At 44.1% G+C, this 15,335-nt stretch overlaps 1 protein-coding gene across 12 annotated transcripts in view; it reads right to left on the bottom strand.

The window, feature by feature from the left end:
• Positions 1–15,335, bottom strand: part of EPS8 (EGFR pathway substrate 8, signaling adaptor) — a 134,275-nt gene that overhangs the window by 83,965 nt on the left and 34,975 nt on the right. Inside the window, exon 2 of one of the 12 annotated variants that reach the window (XM_075603013.1) lies at positions 5,086–5,250. The exons of the other annotated variants lie outside the window; for them this stretch is intronic. The gene's annotated coding sequence lies outside the window, so the exon portion shown is untranslated. The remainder of the gene's footprint in view (positions 1–5,085; positions 5,251–15,335) is intronic. 12 annotated transcript variants of the gene reach the window in all.

Raw genomic sequence — 15,335 nt, 5'->3', positions numbered from 1 at the left:
CCTGGGCATTAGGGATATGATTCCACAACCTATCTCCTGGGTAACATCACCCAAACACACAATGCATTGCTCCTTTAATTTTAACTTTGCAGTTCCGGTTCCTAAAAAGACATTGTTGGCCTGGCAATCATGCTCTACTTTAGCTGAACCCCCCAAACTTGCGTCATCCATGGGAGCTGTTGACACCCTCAATATGTTAAATCGGAATAGCTTTGTGATATACATCTAGTACATGAGCTACGCCAACAGGCAAACATCTGTCAAATGGGATATTAAATGTACTTTGTGACAGTAGGGGCAGCCTGGCATGTATATTTGTATTGTATGTCTTTATTTATATAGCGTCATTAGTGGACATAGCGCTTTACAGCAGTAGTAACACGTGACAACCATAAAATATCAGATAATACAAATAACAGATCATGGGAATAAGGGCTTCAGACATAAAAGTAACATTTAGGAAGAGGAGTCCCTGCTCCGAATAGCTTACAATCTAATTGGTAGGTAGGAAGAACGTACAGAGACAGTAGGAGGGCTGATAAGTGCGTCTGCAGGGGGACAAGCTTTATGTATCATGTGTATATTATTAGCCACGGAGCTACTCATATGCTTCTTTAAGCAAGTGTGTCTTAAGGTGGGTCTTAAAGGTGGATAGAGAGGGTGCTAGTCGGGTACTGAGGGGAAGGGCATTCCAGAGGTTTGGGGCTATCAGTGAGAAAGGTTAAAGGCTGGAGAGGGCTTTAGATACAAAGGGGGTAGAGAGAAGGCATCCTTGAGCAGAACGCAAGAGTCGGGATGGTGCATAGCGAGAAATTAGGGATGAGATGTAAGGAGGGGCAGAAGAGTGTAAAGCTTTAAAAGTGAGGAGGAAAATTGAGTGCGAGATGTGGGATTTGATAGAAAGCCAGGAGAGGGATTTGAGCAGGGGAGACGCCGAGACAGATTTATGAAAGCGTAGAGTGTTTCTGGCAGCAGCGTTTAGGATAGATTGTAGGGGAGACAGGTGAGAGGCAGGAAGGCCGGAGGTTACAGTAATCGAGACGGGAGAGAATGAGGGCCTGAGTCAGAGTTTTAGCAGTCGAGAAACAGAGGAAAGGGTGTATCTTTGTGATATTGCGCAGGAAAAAGCAATAATCCTGAAGAACAGGGCATTACTGGCCAATAATGCCCTGTCTGGAAGAGTTGAAGGCCAGAGACGAAGCCGATGGACTTTAACCCAGCTATGGCATTATTGCCCAGTAATGCCCTGTTCTGAGGGGATTATTATGATTATAGGCTAAATGTAGGCTTATAAAATAAGACACTTTTGTATAGATATATAAATTGGAACCACGCTGATGCACCCGTGTAGAAAAAAGAAGTAAAGTGACAAATGAGAAGGGAGAGAGGTGAGGGGGAAGAGAGAGGTGAGGGAAGAGAGGTGAGGGGGGGGGGGGGAAGCTTCAGGTGAATGTGTTTTATTAAGTGGCATTGGTAGTAACCATTCACTCAGCGGCTGCCGTGGTTTCCAGCACATCTGCATAATATTACGGAGACTGATTGCGTTCACTGGTTTGCACTTCCATAGTTCACAGACAAAACATTCAAAGTAATCAGAAATGACATCTCAACTGCCCACTAGCAGGGAACCAATTGAATCTAGTGCCTGCCTGGTCACATGATCTTCCTCAGAATTTAGGCTGTCAGTGCAGCAGAAGATAACCCAAGATGCATTTCGTGAGCCCCAGCCGAATTTCAGCGACCGATTACAGGAGAACGGATCGATCAGAAACTTGGCTACTGACTTGTCAGTGTGCAGATTCTATTGATGCACATATTGAATGGAATTTCTTTTTTAAATGACAGCCTGAACTGCAGCTGTAACATATCGGATTTGATAGATAAATATTAACCTTGGGTTTCTCTGTGCTGAAATATTACCGTTTACACAATGCTTGGGGTCCGGTGGCACCAGATGCTCCCGGACCTGCGGCTGCCGGCATCATCTGATCACTGCATTGGATGTGGCGGTCCCCGCCCGATCTGTCACTCTAAGAACATACCTAGATCATACGTAGGACTCCCGATATGCCGAGCCAGTGTCATACCACGTACGTCATTGGGCAACGCTAAAGTAAAGCCAATATACATTCTGTTTAGATATATTTATATAAATAAATGACATTACAATAACTGCTGAACATTTCAGCTGTGGGTATAGAACATTTGGTGCTGTAAGACTAGGACACAGAATGCAATGTTCCCCAATGCCCTACTTGTCACAGTACTGTACTTTTATAAAGCACTGAAATTGGTTCTCAAAGAGTGACTTGTTTCTATGCAAAATCACCCCATTGTGTTCTGTAGACCCCTGATCATTTTGGGCAGATTCCTGTAGATAACATGCTCCTTTATCTGTATTTTCCAATCAATGTACACAGTGTAGGGTTTCTAAAACACAATAATCCAACGTCAACGCTCACGGATTTACTGCGAGTCGCACTTATTTAGTATCCGTCTCCCCGATTCTCAGCCTAAGTGTTCTCTGACTTCAACAGAGCATCGCTGATAAAAATCACCACTTTCCATTAAGACATTTTGGCCCAGAACCACCGTTCCTCACTCATTTCCATCCTGTTCGGAGCTTATCGAATAGATCCCCAAATGTTGACAGCAGTTTCCATGTCAAGGTTGTACATTGATGCCTTTTTTTATTAGCTTAGTTTTATTATTACTTGGGAGGACCTATTTATTAGCTCAGAAATATGTCCACCTTTTCTTCTTCCCCGAAGAAGAACTTATTTAGTGTCACATCAGGTACAAACACCTTCGTCAAGATAAGAGGTCACATTCCTTAACAACCTTGGTATAAAAAAAAGTTACATTTCAACCAGTGTGGTCGATCACATGCGCTTATCTTTATAGCCGCAATGACATTTAAACATTTGTAATATTTACAGACGCTGTTTTTTGCAGCTATACAGAGAGACCGATGGTAATGGGGAGGAAATGCGTTTAGCAGTCAGACATTACACTTTCCTCAGACACTGCATATGTGGCTGTTACTACTGCGTATAAATCAATTTAGAGTAGGGGCGCCCAACTCCAGACCTCAAGGGCCACCAACGGGTCAGGTTTTCAGGATATCCCTGCTTCAGCACAGGTGGCTACTGTCACACACCCACAGTCGCTCCCATCAACTATTGCAGCCAAGCACTGCACGTATTCCCTCATGTGTCGCCTGTATTCCCCCAGCATACCATTCACATGTCCAGATCCCGGAGTACGGCTTTTCCTATTGCCAGTATTTGTTTGCTGCTATTATTGTGTTATAATTCCCTGTACTGTATTGTCTCATTTGTAAAGAGCCGAGTACACTGTGGGTGCGATATAAATGAAGCTATATAAAGGTTTCTTGGCATGCAAAGGAAAAAAACTTATGTCCAATAGAAAATCCTTTACATCTCTCCCAGTATCAGAAAAAGAAACTGCTTTATTCCCCTTGAATTACCGGAATCTGCTCTTTATCATTGCTCTAATCCTTATGAATAATACTCAATTCAAATGTAATTTACATTCTACAAAACATTCTACATATTGCAAACAGATCAGCAAATCAAAACCAAACCTTCAGAGAGTTACAGAACACCTTTCCATGAGTGAGGCCAACGTCGCCGGCGCCTCCCTTAGCGCCCAATAAGTAACCTAGCAATGGATTTAATCTCCCATATCATAAATTGGATTTGTGTTACATGGGGGAGGTGGGTTAGCTTTATTTAAAAAACTAAAACCATTTTAAGCTTGAAGTTCAAAAAGTTCTTAATTTTCCGGTTTTCTTTTTTCCCTTTCAGTTAAAAAAAATAAAAATATCCAAAAATCATTAGAGTTCCAGCAACAGCAAAACCTCAGTGAAAGTGCCCACCCTTCCTGCTGGGAATAAAGGGGCCTGAATGATAACAACGAGGTGTGACTAATAAATCCATGTGCTCGCATAGCTATTGAATCATTAATACCCATGGCTTATGTTGGCAATGAGTTATTATTACACGTCACAGAATTATTCCTGGCCTTGAATTAGCCCGCTCTAAATTTACAAGGACAGCGCCTTATATCACAAGCAATAGTTATCTGTAATGACCATTTTTAAATTTGATTAAAAAAAAAAAAAAAGAGAAGAGTATAGGAAACAGGGCATAGACATTTTTAAGCAGCAAGATTTTTGCACTGCAATGCGCAATATCAAAATCTAGACAATCCTCTTTCTTTAAGGGGGATAAAGAATACAAACCCCACTTTATCCCCCGTCTAAAAGGGATTATTTAAACTACAATCTGAACACAGAAACAACACAATAGAGAATCTAAAAAGGTAAGATCATATGTTGTGTTACATTGTACACGAGTTATAGCTACATGCATCTCAAGAGAACTTAACTCCCACATAAAAAGAGAGAAAAAAAAATGAATATCACACGCTCATTTTTTCAATTGGATCAATTGGGATTCTGAAAGTTGATGGTAAAAGTGTACACTGGAGTTTTTAAAGATTTAAGATATAATAATTCTTGTGAATAATAAATGTATTGGCATTACATACATTTTAGTTCCAGTTAGACCAACAAATGCGTCATACTATTGGGAGTTTGGGCTGAATTAAAAAGGCATTTCTTATAAAATGCTAATTATTGTAGAATTATTTTGGCTGGGCCTCTTAATAAGACTGACATAATTTCTCTGGAAATGACTATTGGAGGCTTCACAGTCATAAGAAAGATAAAAAAATTTAAGTCAAATCAAACTGAATAGATAGTGGGACTGGGCTGCCTGAGCTTATTCTGACCCGTCTCCGACGGATTCAAGGAAGGGTTTCATGTTCACTCATAGGTGCTTTAAATCCCTATCCTGCTGTGTCAGCTACTGACGTATGGAGCAGCACTGTGAGAATAGCTCCTTACGCAAAGCTTCTTAGGAAAATGGATATTATGTAGTGTATTTATTATTAGGTCCTATTGGATCAAAGGCTAATAAAAGGTCAATGGGTAATAGTGACAACATAATACACATTCTGTTTCTGAGTTTTAAGTTATACAATGATAATGCTCCTCACCCCCACCACAGGCAGCACTTATCTGAGATCTGACTGCAAAAGACTGTTCATGGTCCCGAGGTTCCACAAAGTATCCGGCCGCTCCTCCTTCTCTTACCGTGCCCCCCAAAACTGGAACAACCTACCAGAGACTCACAGCCACCACCAGTCTAAGTTCTTTCAAAACTAAAGCGGGAGAGAGGGGGGGAGGAGAGAGAGAGGAGCGGGAACATTACATCCCGGGCAACGCCGGGTCTCTCAGCTAGTAATATATATTATCTCCAACTGTGCATGCAATGTCTTGTATATAATGTATAAACCTTTTCACTTATGCAATTATGTATTTCTAACAATGTATTTGTTCTTCTCCTTGGGGACTTCAACTGCCACATTGACGACCCCTCTCTCCCTTGGGCTTCCCGCTTTCTTTCTCTAACCTCTTCTTTTGGCCTTCAACAGTGGACTGCAGCCAGCACCCACAAGGATGGCCACTACTTAGACCTGGTTTTCACTAAAAACTTCTCTCTCTCCGACTTCTCCATTTCCCCTTTTCCTCTCTCCGACCATCACCTCATCTCATTTTCTCTCTCTCGCTTCTCTCCATCTCCATCTCCATCTCGCCCTCGTTTTTGCAGAAACCTGCGCTCTATTAACCTACCAGCTCTTGATTCCACTTTACGCTCCTCCCTCTCCTCTCTCAGTTCTGCTTCAGACCCTGACAACCTGGTCAGGAACTACAACTCTGCCTTATCTTCCTCTCTTGATCTTCATGCCCCACTTTCTCTCTGCCGTCCTCGCCCTTCTAACCCCAGACCCTGGCTAAACTCCCACACACGCATGCTGCGTTCCTCCACTCGTTCCTCTGAACGCCTCTGGAGGAAATCTCATACGCTCGCAGACTTCATTCACTACAAATTTATGCTATCCTGTTTCAACTCTGCCCTCTTTCAGGCTAAACAAACCTACTTTTCATCACTAATCAACACACACAAGTCTAACCCACGCCGTCTCTTTTCTGTCTTTGATTCTCTACTCAGACCACCCTCAGCTGCCTCCTCTTCTTCCTCCATCTCACCTCAAGACTTTGCTGACTTTAAGGAAAAGGTGGAGTCCATACGGCAGAACATCCCATCTGTTGCCTCCTCCCATCCCACAATGCTTCCCAACTCTCCTCCTGTCTTTCTTGACTCTTTTTCTGCTATCTCGGAGGAGGATGTATCACTGCTGATCTCCTCTTCTCCCTCTACCACTTGCCCTCTTGATCCCATTCCCTCCCATCTCCTAAAACCTCTTGCTCCTTCTATAATCCCTATGCTAACACAGATCTTTAACTCTTCCCTCTACTCTGGTACCTTTCCTTCATCCTTCAAGCATGCAACCGTTATACCATTACTCAAAAACAGCAAGCTTGACCCTACCTGTCCTTCTAACTATCGACCTGTCTCCCTCCTGCCTTTTGCCTCCAAACTCCTTGAACGTCTTGTATTCTCTCGATTGCTAAACTTTCTCAACACCTATTCTGTACTAGACCCTCTACAATCTGGCTTCCGCACTGCTCACTCTACTGAAACAGCCCTCACTAAAATAACTGACGACCTCCACGCTGCCAAAGACAGAGGTCATTACACTCTGCTCATATTACTCGACCTCTCTGCAGCATTCGACACCGTGGACCACCCTCTTCTCCTTCACATTCTCCATACTCTTGGTATTCGGAACAAAGCTTTATCCTGGATCTCCTCTTACCTCTCCCATCGTACCTTCAGTGTCTCTTTTGCTAACACCTCCTCCTCCTCTATTGATCTCTCTGTGGGGGTACCCCAGGGCTCTGTCCTGGGACCCCTTCTCTTTTCTCTCTACACACTCTCTCTAGGTGACCTAATCACATCTTTTGGGTTTAAATATCACCTCTACGCTGACACACAAATTTACCTTTCAACCCCTGACCTTACACCTGCTATACAGACCAAAGTTTCTGAATGCCTCTCTGGAATATCATCCTGGATGGCCATCCGCCGACTGAAACTTAACATGGCAAAAACAGAGCTCCTTATACTACCTCCCAAACCTGGCCCTACTACATCCTTCCACATTGCTATTGGAAATACGATCATTCACCCAGTAGCCCAAGCACGCTGCCTAGGGGTCACACTTGATTCCTCTCTCTCATTCTCCTCTCATATTCAAAACGTTTCTAAAACTTGTCGCTTTTTCCTCCGCAATATCACAAAGATACGCCCTTTCCTCTGTTACTCAACTGCTAAAACTCTGACTCAGGCCCTCATTCTCTCCCGTCTCGATTACTGCAACCTCCTGCTGTCCGGCCTTCCTACCTCTCACCTGTCTCCCCTACAATCTATCCTAAACACTGCTGCCAGAATCACTCTACTCTTTCCTAAATCTGTCTCAGCGTCTCCCCTGCCGAAATCCCTCTCCTGGCTTCCGATTAAATCGCGTATCTCACACTCAATTCTACTGCTCACTTTTAAAGCTTTAAATTCTTCTGCCCCTCATTACATCTCAGCCCTAATTTCTCGCTATGCACCATCACGACTCTTGCGTTCTTCTCAAGGAAGTCTTCTTACTACCCCCTTTGTATCTAAAGCTCTCTCCCGCCTTAAACCTTTCTCACTTTCTGCCCCACACCTCTGGAATGCCCTTCCCCTCAATACCCGACTAGCCCCCTCGCTATCCACCTTTAAGACCCACCTTAAGACACATCTGCTTAAAGAAGCATATGAGTAGCACTGGATAATCATGGACACATGACACAAAGCTTGGCCCCCTGCAGACGCACTTACTAGTATTCCCTCCTACTGTCTCTGTACGTTCTCCCTACCTACCAATTAGATTGTAAGCTCCTCGGAGCAGGGACGCCTTCCTTAATGTTACTTTTACAGTATGTCTGAAGCACTTATTCCCATGATCTGTTATTTATATTTGTTATTTATATGACATGTATTACTACTGTGAAGCGCTATGTACATTTTATGGCGCTATACAAATAAAGACATACATACATAACTCTGTGCCCAGGACATACTTGAAAATGTGAAAATGAGAGGTAACTCTCACTGTATTACTTCCTGGTAAAACATTTTAATAAATAAATATGGTGAATAGTCTCCAACCACAATCTAGTTACAACGATTCAGCCACTAATGGTATACATTTCTGGCAGCACAATGCTTTCAGCCACATTTAGATTCACGCCTAGTTTTCTTTTAACTGCAGTTTGCAGTTACTGTAAAAAAAATAAAAAAATTCTAATAAATGTTTTTTTATCAAGTCTTAAAAACAGCTCAGCAGGCGCTCTGCCATTTAGTAACTAAAAGGGTATTCTCTGCTAGGACTGCAGTACTAATAGCAGTAACGTGTTACACCCTTTCAGTGCCGGAGAGGCCGTGCCACCAAGCAGCCAGCGCAACCCTCCCACACTTTGCGATGGTGGAGTTACTGGGGATGAAACGGAAGGTGCTCCAGCCGAAATTAAACTCGCCGCTCCCCAGGGGCGCAGAACGCAACCTCCCCATGAAAGTGAGCAACATCGCAGGACGTATGCGGAGCCCCTGCAGAACCGGGACATAGTTACCACGTCATAGGGTGCCCAAAGGGTTTAATGTTTTAATCTGCCACCTACAAGTATTTAGTTACATAATTTATTTGAAGTGGTTTGGAAACATGACGAGTCGAGACTTGGGGAGGGTCCAATTTCTCCAAATGACTCCTTTGTCTGATGTTACAGTATGTTCAGAGTCCCCCTCTTCTCCCCCACCCCCACCACCTCCCCCCCTTATAGTAAGTGGCCTCTCTGATAAGCACAGGATGAGGGTAAAGAAAAGAGCCGATTGACAAACCCTCCTAGATTGAGGCCCGATAGGAAATACAATTTGAAATTAGTTTCCAGAGAAACAGTCAAATCTTTGACTTTAGCATGGTTATATTAGTTGAAGTCAATTAGATTGGTAAAAAGTTGGCAAGTCTTTTGCCATGCTGTGTATTTACCCCATTAATAAGCACCCTTTCCTTTCCTAAGGGCTACTAATAAGTCTGCGTTTGCGTGTGGTGGCCCTTGTTCTGTTGGTAAAAAAGGAATACTTCCAGTCTGAATCTGAACATCTAAATTATGTCCAGTAGGCCAAGCGATAAGGATATGTGGGGATGGATCACGGTTTTGTTTGTATTAAAAATTCATTGCCACCAGTAACATGAACAGGCTACAAAACCAAAGCTTTATCCCGGGACTCATTAAACATCCTCAAAGCAGTAACGGCCATACAAGTCAATGACAGCTACCCCCGGACTCAGGAGCGAGACCCCACATCGCGGCTTAATGAATCCCGGCTCCCGGCTTTCATCGTCTGGAAACACAGACAAGGTCATAGCAGGACTTCAAATCCCAAGCACCGACACCCACTGCCAGCGAACAGTCCCAAAGTGCCAGCAGAGAAACCGCACCGGGCACAGGACACGTCTCTGTACAGGCAGTCCTCGTTATCCTGGAACCAGGGTCACGTATGACGTATGAATAATTCCAGTTTGCTTAACTCAAGCCTTCCCTCTTCCGAAGCACAACAAGTCCTTTTATCTTTCTTAGTTCTATTGAAGGAGTGTCACGGGATGAAAGGGACTTGCAGATGTAGTGTGGGTAGAGAGAGCTTCTCTGTCTGAAGTGCAGTGTATCAAGGTAAGGCAGTGTAAAGCAGAAAGGCCTTGCTGGGGTAAATAGCAGGCAGGTACTCACTCAGAGTCCAGGGTGGAAAGGAAGTGAGGGCTAAGGCTGCGGTCCCAGTCACTGCCACAGCGCACGGCTCGGCGTGCGCTGTGCGTGTAAGCACCACCCCTCAATGGGGAAGGGCCCAGTACGCACCTTCACGCTGAAGGTTCAGCCACGCCGTACTGCAAGATTGAGTTTAAACCTTGCGACGGAGGCGTGGCCACGCCCCCACCGGCGGTTCACTCAATGAGGGCGAACCCGACGTGTGACGTGATGGCCACGCCCCCGCAAATCCCCGACCACGCCCCCTCCCGTCGCAAGCTCCCTCTTCTCCTGGAGACCGCAGATCGCGGTTAGCGCTGTGCACGCGCCGCCCCCCCCCACCGGGCGCGTGTCACAGACATGACTGGGACTGCAGCCCCGCTGCCTCAGTCAGCGTGCCCGCACTGCATGCAGGCGGCGCGCTGAGAGGCAATTGACCGCTACCTGCGGTTTGTAGGGAGCTGGAGCGGCAGTGGTTTGAGCGGAGGGCTCTCCGTGCTGTCCCACCCTCCCTCCCCACCCCCCCCGTCCATCCGTTCCAACGGAGACACACACACCTCCCCCCCTACCTTTTGGAGGTGGGGGAAGCTCTGATACTCCAGCCCCCAGCACTGATAGGTTCACCAGCGCTCCACGTGACGCGTCACAGCTCGGGATCGCAATAATCTTGCATCACTGGGCGGCTGACGCGTCACAGCGCGTAGTGAGCTTCGCCGGAAGGAGGCAGCGGGCACAGACAGGCAGGAGGTAAGGGGCTGGAGGCCGCTCGCCCGCAGCAGGTCACACAGGAAAAGTATGGGGCTGAACCAAGAATCAACAGGGACAGGGGGGGAAATAGAATAGCCCATTCTAGGAGAAAAGCTGAGGTTGCTATAGCAACTCACTAACTAGGGCTATGGAAGGAAATAATGAAACAATGTAGCTAGCTGCTGGGATAGAAGAAATTACAGGCAGCTGAACTAAGGAGACAGCAACTGTCTGTGAGCTGCAAATGACACAGGAATAAGATAATCCTGTTCCAGGGCATCGGAGTCCGCTCTGGAAGTAGCGTTGGATCGTGAAACCGCAGTAAAGTGAGTCCCATGTTAATCAGTGGGGCTGAGAGTTGGATAACGCATTCAGGCGTCGGGGACTGCATTGTAAAGCTTTGGATGCGCCATTTGTTGCAAAGTGAAAGGTTGGATAACGAGGACCACCGGTATTAATGTTGGTTACAAGGATGGAATAAGCACAAAACTTATTCCAGGCAAAAAAAATGCTCTGCAGATGTTTACTTTTTCAAGATTTGAAACACCCACCAAAAACAAGGAGGGTGTGAAATCTGCAAAAATACACACATTATTTTGACAATATTCAAAACGGCACTAGAAAAAAAAAAAAAAAAAAAAAAAACACACAACAACACACTAGTAAACATTCAAATATCCAAGTGTGTATCACAGAGAACCCACAAACACATACAGGCAGTCCTCGTTTTACAACGCTTCGCAACGAATGGCTTATCCAACGCTATGCAATGCATACCTATGTTCATTTATACAACGCCAAAACGGCTTATCCAACGCTTTGCAAAGGTGTGTGTGTGTGTGAATATATATATATATTTTTTGTTATATATAATACGGTATAGACACTATCTTATTGCCTGCATAAAATATTTGGTGTATTTTAGTGTTAAAAATGCCTTCAGGAACGGAACCTTTCATTTAAACAGTGTTCCTATGGGAAAACGTGTTTCGCTTTAAGACGTTTCGCTATCCAACGCCATTTTGAGTAACGCATGGTGTTGGGTAACGGAGGACTGCCTGTATACCATAACAAGGACAAGGACACTGATCTATAACGTGTGTGCTGGAGAGAAGCAAGATCATATGGGAACCTCAAGTACCCACACGAGCAATTCAAGTACCGGGTACAGGCATACCCCACATTAACGTACGCAATGGGACCGGAGCATGTATGTAAAGCGAAAATGTACTTAAAGTGAAGCACTGCCTTTTTCCCACTTATCGATGCACGTACTGTACTGCAATCGTCATATACGTGGATAACTGATGTAAATAACGCATGTGTAACAGGCTCTATAGTCTCCCCGCTTGCGCACAGCTTCGGTACAGGTAGGGAGCCGGTATTGCTGTTCAGGACATGCTAACAGGCGCATGCGCGAGCTACCATTTGCCTATTGAGCGAGATGTACTTACTCGCGAGTGTACTTAAAGTGAGTGTACTTAAACCGGGGTATGCCTGTACACAACAAACAGCAAGCATGACATTACTCAAAGAACTCCAAAACATCACACACTACAGAGTGCAGATACTGTATCACCAGAATAGTCCTATGTGCACAGTTACACCGCGTCAGAGAGTCCCTCGCACACCATATTCTCCGGCAGCATCAAGGGGACAGGCAGGCTTGTGGGAAAATATTCCGGTCATGACAGCAATACGCGTCCCCGAAGGAAACGGTTAGGGATCCCACGGGTGGTGGACTCACAAGATACCCAAAATGTAATGTACAGTATACCAGAACCTTTATAAATCTGCACCCGGAGCGATTACCCTTCCAAGATCAACTGGGACCTCACCTTCAAACCCTGTCCTAGGATTTAATCATGCGACAAAACACACTCTGGGACAAGTAATCAGTGCGCCCTTCATATTCAAATGTGACCGATTCCCATCTACCTGTGAAACCCCCCCTGCGCGGTTATAGAATGATACAAAATACACAAAAGGTCATTTTGTTAACAAAACACTTTGCTGCACAGACGCACAATAGGGAGGTCCCTTCCTTCCAATACACAGAGAGGACCAATTAGAAACTTCTTTTAACCAACACATTTTGGGGGGAGGGTGAAATTAGGTCAGAGGCGAACTGTATAGTGGTGGAGGGGTTCTGAGAAAAAGGAACTAGATTTAGATAAAAGTAAAGTTTTACACAGAATTGTGCGATATTATGGATTGCTCATTTTAAATCATTAACATGAAACGCCAAGATAGACAGTGATCTCAATTAACCTACAAGTCAAAGCTTTACAACCTGGACACTATGTATATTATTAGTGAGTGTAATTAATCTGAAATCACTTCCCTTAACGGGGGAAACACCCAAACAATAAACTATTTCATATAGCGCTTTTCTCCCAATGAGACACAAAGCGCGTGGCACATAGGAATGTTACAGGCACAGTCCCTGCCCCGTGGAGCTTACAATCTATGTTTTTGGTGCCTGAGGCACAGGGAGATAAAGTGACTTTGCCCAACGTCACAAGGAGCCGACACCAGGAATTAAACCAGTGTCCCCTGATTCACACCAAGTGTCATTGTTTACAGAGATGATGCGATATAGATAAACACACACACACACCACAATTATTATATTTCATGGCATCAATATATTTTGGATACTTGCTGTACGATATTGCTTAGAATATTTGATTAGATCATGCATTTGTTCTTGTTGTGTTTTTTTTATACAGATATTTGATAGGTGTACAGCTGCAGCGGCCGTTATTCAAACAAATCACAGCGCCGATTTCGTGTGCTTTGCTGTACTCCACGCGGCCAATCACCCCAGGCACCCGCGCTTATCGCGATTGCTTTGTTGAATTTCATGGATTCTGTTTCTTTGGATGCAATGAAATGAATGACTTGCAATGTGTACAGTACTGTGACTGTGTCAATTTAAGGTGTTTTAAAACCAGAACTCTAAAATGCCATTTTCTGCACTCGCGTCTTAAAGGCGGTAAGGTTGGAAGACATCCCGCGTCATGACGTCGGTATTCCGATGTACACAACGCGTGAAGTGTTTGAATAACGGCCGCTGTAACTTGCAGAGGCTTCTGTTTCACTATGACGACGTATTGTAATATGTCCTGCGTGGCTGATGTAAGACGCGGTCAGTGAGGTCACTCCCTGATAAAGCCCTTTTTAACTATGGCTGATTGAAACTTATTTTGAGCCCATTGTATCTGATGTTCACTGTTTTTTCTCTCTCCCTCTTATTTAAAAAAAAAAACAAGCCACAGTCTAATGCACGAGTCTAATGTATCGCCTTTCAAATGTAGACTATAGGTCACAGGGTTTTACAACAAATGAAAAAAACGACTATTTTTTAGGCTGACCATCCAAAACGTGGAAGTGTTACATTATAAAGCTTTTACTTCAATTATTTTGTAGTGTTTCCCATGTGCACGTGTCATCCAGTCAAACGCCAACAACCATTTTTCTATCCGCCTCTGGCGAGGGAGGGGGCGGAGGAGGAGGCGCAGAGGGGGGAGAGGGAAGAGGAGAGAAACGTGCGATATGCTCGTCTCAGAGATTATATATTAATAATAGGGAGATGTCAATTGCCAAAAACGGTTCCCAAGATACACACCTCAACACAAAGAGAAACGGTTTCAGTAACAAACTGCCTGCAAAACACGGTACTGGAGGGAAAACAAATACTTTGATAGCTGCGTCAAACTCACAGGTCTTAATTTTCCGCATTTAAGTTATTTATTATAATTCACTCAGAAAAATTCTATTTTTGTTTTAGTTGCATTAAAAAGGGAACATGAAACACATTGAACATGCGTTTTTTTTGTAATCCATCATTTGAGCAAAGTGAACTAATGGCAGGTAGGCTTAAACCCCATCTTACACCAGTATACAAAAAGCAGCACTATTTAGAGTGGTCTGAGAATGGTTAGGAGACATTGTGCATTGACACTTGGGAGTCGTTTACGCAAATCCCTCATCACCTGCTTACCTTCCAGCAGAACGGTTCATGCTCAATCCTCAAGGGTTACCAGCACAAACCTCAAAGTGACTTTGTGGTAAACAGAGCTAGATAATTAGGCTAGTTACATGTTAATTAGAGCAATCTTGAATTCCTGGCCTGTTGCGGAACAATGTCACTGGTAACAAGGTTTAAAATAAAAATGTGACCATATTGATGTTGGGAATGACCAAAACATTTCTAGTTCAAATGCCCAGGTAACCATAGCACCAACGCCACAAGAAAGGAAGAACGGAGGGACATCTTATTACTGCCTGGTATTAAGATTACATACTGTAAATAAACATTTGAATGTCAAAAGCCTTCGCAATGAAGCGGAAGTTTTATTCTGCTGGAGAAGTGAGCCAGTCAAAGCAGACAGTAGCATGTTCTTGTAGGGTGCGACAGTCATGAGGAACCCATGGTTAATTCCTAGGAATTTATACAAATACTTTTTTTTTTTTTTTAAAGAACACAATAAGCAGAACAGAGTATGCAATAAACGGTACTTTATTACAGGAAAGTAACATTATTGCACCGGTGCACACTTTCATCTTGTTATGGGTTATCTAGGACATGTGAAAGGCCTTTTACATCTATCCTCTTGCACAGTGAGACTGGGGGTTAAATACTTCCTCAGGCATTCCAAATACAAAGCCATCACATCCGCCCTCCTACTTATATGCTCAAAGTGTTCCAGGTCTGCAAAGTCTCCTTCGTTTTAATACAGCAGATTATTTACCTTCGTGC

This window comes from Ascaphus truei, chromosome 5 (genome assembly GCF_040206685.1).
Source record: "Ascaphus truei isolate aAscTru1 chromosome 5, aAscTru1.hap1, whole genome shotgun sequence".
Taxonomy (NCBI): domain Eukaryota; kingdom Metazoa; phylum Chordata; class Amphibia; order Anura; family Ascaphidae; genus Ascaphus; species Ascaphus truei.
The sequence above is the reverse complement of the archived record's forward strand: the minus strand, read 5'-3'. Positions and strand labels throughout refer to the sequence as shown.